Source organism: Beta vulgaris, chromosome 1, assembly GCF_026745355.1.
Source record: "Beta vulgaris subsp. vulgaris cultivar EL10 chromosome 1, EL10.2, whole genome shotgun sequence".
Classification (NCBI taxonomy): Eukaryota; Viridiplantae; Streptophyta; class Magnoliopsida; order Caryophyllales; family Amaranthaceae; genus Beta; species Beta vulgaris.
In genome coordinates this window covers 40,269,711-40,273,981 of record NC_079202.1, presented here as the reverse complement: position 1 = coordinate 40,273,981, position 4,271 = coordinate 40,269,711, and the positions used below count along the sequence as shown (strand labels likewise).

At 31.7% G+C, this 4,271-nt stretch overlaps 1 non-coding gene across 1 annotated transcript; it reads left to right on the top strand.

Moving 5' to 3' along the window:
- Positions 1-683: 683 nt before the first annotated feature.
- LOC125494528 (small nucleolar RNA R71) lies at positions 684-791 on the top strand. Its single transcript, XR_007270775.1, has one exon. It is a non-coding gene; the product is annotated as a small nucleolar RNA R71 (small nucleolar RNA).
- Positions 792-4,271: the final 3,480 nt, after the last annotated feature.

Below are 4,271 nucleotides of genomic sequence, written 5' to 3'. Positions count from 1 at the left end.
TTTCTATATTACTTAGAGAAGTACAAATTTGACCAATCTGGGTGTCAAGTTGTTGGAGATGGGAATCAGTTTTCTTTTGATACTCAATATTTTGATTATGGACTTGGCCAATTTGGGTGGTAAGTTGCTTCACTAAGTCTTCTAAGGAAGGGTTAGAAGGTTGAGATTGAGGGTTTTGATGAACAAAAGGTCGAGGATTAGCTTGAGTAAACTGAGGTTTATGTCCATATCTTAAGTTCGGATGGTCTCTCCAACCTTCGTTATAAGTTGGTGAAAAGGGGTCATATTTTCTTTGGGGCTGACCAGAAAAACCTCCTAATGCATTCACATTTTCAGATTGCACAGTAGGACAAGCATCAGTATTGTGAGAAAAATCAAAACAAATACCACACTTTAGCCTTAGATTCATTCCCAACAAACTTAGACATCAATGTAGTGAGGGTGCTATTTGTTGTGCATTTTCCTGTAACTGACTTTTAACAGAAGTTAAGTCAAATTCATTTACTGTTTTCACATCGCTACGTGAGCCAAATTGTCGAGCATTTTGGGCCATGTTACTAATTAATTGTCTAGCTTGTGTAGGTGTTTTATCAACTAAAGCACCCCCACTAGCCGCATCAATCATATTTTTATCGTTACCCAAAAGACCCTCATAAAAATATTGGATAAGAAGTTGGTCACTAATTTGATGTTGGGGGCAAGAAGCACAAAGTCTCTTAAAACGTTCCCAATATTCATATAATGACTCATTAGAATGTTGTTTGACACCACAAATCTCTTTCCTAATGGATCCAATTCTACTAGCAGGGAAGAAATTTTCTAGAAAAGCTTTTTGTAGTGCATCCCATGTAGTAATTGATCCAGGAGGAAGGGAATACAACCAATCTTTAGCTATGTCAAACAATGAAAATGGAAAAGAATGTAGTTTGACATGATTAGGATCAATACCTTCAGGTTTCATAGAAGAACAAACAACCAAAAATTCTTTAAGAAATCGATTCGGATCCTCACCTCCACGACCATAGAATTTTGGTAAAAGATTGAGAAAACCTGAGTTTAACTTTAGAGGTTTTTCCAAGGTTGGAAAAACATGCCAAGGGTTCATCATCCAGTTTAGGTGCAGCTAGCTCCTTCAAGGTTCTTTCATCACCCATTTCTTCTTCGTCTTTGAATAAGTTCTCAAGATAAAGACGTTCTTCCCGTTGTTTTTGTAAGAATTCTTTCCTTGTTTTTCTAGCTGTACGCTCTATTTCTGGATCAAACAACAATCGTTCACGTCGTAAGCGTGTGTTCATGTACTGTAAATAGAAAATGCAAAATTATTACCTGCTAATATTTGACCATAAACCTGAGCAGAAAATACAAATCAGCTAAACATGAACTAATTGAACAGCTATTAAGTTAGTAGAATGCTGATTTGGAAATTTATAGAAATAGAGTGCGACATGTACTAGCATAATTCTATGCTCATTTAGATATGGCTCTTGCTACATATAGATTTAAGCATATTCAACTCATACCATATATTAGATATAAATCAGATGATAGTGCATATGAATGTTGGAGCATAAATTAATAAGTTAAAAGGAATAATATACAGAAACTCTGAAATGACAGCTTAAAGATGTGAATAAAACTTGTACCAATTGTGCTGGTAATTCATTCATATGCTAAGTTTAAACGCATTTAAATCTTGACATCATATGCAGCACCCTTTTTTTTTTTTATTTAATCATCACAGAAACAATAAACCTATGAGGTCTAATCAGACTAATCTAAGAACAATTTGCAGGAAGTTGAATAACTAAAGTTGTTATTTTCACACTGAGCTTGTTGTAATTATAATGACACATTGCATAATTACTTCAACAATATATTACTGTCATACTTTAACTTTCAAGCCCTTCCATATATTTTACCCTCTAACCTGTAAATGTGCTCATAAGTTAGTTAGATGAACGCATGCTGACAATATGAAAGATAAGAAATGGTAGTATGAAAAACAACTTTTAGGCTATTGAATTAAAACCATATTAAAAGTGTGTTGGATCTTACGTGTACTTCTTGTTATGTATTACACTTCAACTTGCAATTTTCACTTATAATCATCACTTACAAACAAGAATTTCTAAAAATCGAGTCTGATCAGTCTGTATTTATAACTAGTTAACTCTTATTCTAAACATATTGTGTCACAAGTCGACAATGTCTATTAGAATTATTGTCTGAAAAATTATACTGAAATAAATAAAGACATTTCATACAGTTTAATACAAGAGTATCAGTCAACAATCAAAACCAATTTAATTCAGCATTTTATGAGTATATATATGCTTCCATAATATACTTGTGTATGTAATCAGAGTGTCTAACATTGACCATGCATTTAAAAATTTAACAAGGCACCAGGAACATAGCAGTCATATAAAATGCTAATCAATTATGGTTTAGGGCCAACATAAGGTTGTTTTATGATCAATGAATTAGCTACCAAATATAGATATGATCATTAGCTAGAGTAGAGAAAACTCGTAAAAGAACTAGAATTATGGTGTATAGAATATTAGTTTATAATCTACATCCTACAAAAGGTCGATAAACTTTGGATTTAGGGTAAATTAGATAATAAGTCGGCAAGACACAAGGATGTACTGCTCATAATATTTCACTTACTAGATCAAAGATAACTTTAGCTTAAAAATAAGCAAGATTGGATTAAACAAGATTATACCTTGCAAAAATTTGGCCAAGAAACAAGGGATACTTATTAGACCCATCTAACATATATAAGATTATATTTCTTGAACTATAACTGAGTAGATTCCTGAGCAAACACTTTAATTCACAGTTGATAATATATGAACATAACCCAATCAAGCATGTTGGATAGTCTTAAACATGATGCTTACTCACTGTTAATGTAAAAGTTTGAGATAGCATAAAAGTCACTTTCATGAATTACTATAGCTTACCTACAGAGAACTTTTAGTGGTGCAGTTAACTATGGAAAGTTCAATTACTTATACAAACTCACATAATTGAACTACATGATAAACAATGGCATAGATAACACATTATTTAGTCTAAGCACTAGTGCACGAATAACTAATCCTATAGCAAAATGAAGATGTAAGTTAGAACATTATCAAATCACACAAGCAAAAACAGAGCAGTAGCTTCATAAGACCTCTAAAAAAATGCAAAATTTAAACTAGTAGATGAGCAAGAAAGAAACAACCAAGCATATAGTACGAAAAACCAAGATCAAGAAACATACTATATAATGAGAAATATCCAACTCACCCAACTACTAGACAAACCAAGATAGTAAAGATTTTTTTTCTTTTATAACTAGATAAGAAAATTAAGTACAAAAATATAGCAACTCAATTTAACTTTGAAGAACAAATTTTTTATAAATCTCCCCGGCAACGGCGCCAAAATTTGATACGTGTCGTTTACCGTATACAAATTAATAATTTATAATACCTATCTTATTCCTTCAAAAATATTAACAAATAGTAAAAGGGTAAGAAAGGGTCGATCCCACGAGAAGATTATTAAAATTCATAACTCTCAAAGTTAGCTCACAACGAAAATAATAAACTATTATGCACATAAAGAATATGACTACTAATATATACATGATTTCCTACATATGAACATAGAATGGGGGGTGTTTGGAATAGTGTTGACTAATAACTGTAATAATTATAACTACTAATAATATATAGACTATATAATACTATAATAATACTAGACTACTATATCAAGTGACAAACAAGCAACCAACAAAACTTAGGTTCGATCATGGATAAATTAAACACAACTTAGTTTCTTAATCCCAGTCATTTGGTGTAGTTCAATAATAAGTTTAGTAAATAGGTTGTCGAACTACCGCCGCGATCAGTTCGTTATTAAGCTCACTAAAAACTTAGAATCTTGCTAAAATATTGCCAACCCCGGTAAACTTCCTTTATCAGATCAATTCATAAACTCAATAAAATTACCATGAGCCGCTCACAACAATAATATTAAGCCGTTAACAAATCTAAATAACTATTAAACGCCGCGTAATAGAAATCTAGTATAGCTTAGTTACTGTATACATGTAATCGTGCACTATCACAAGCATAAAGTATTAAACTTTTAATTCTAGCAACGATCATATGAATTGAATAAATACCATACTTAATATTGAAATGTGAATAAACTCAGCGTTCAAACACTTACACCAAAATCAGAAATTAGAAACCAAAATAACATCTAAT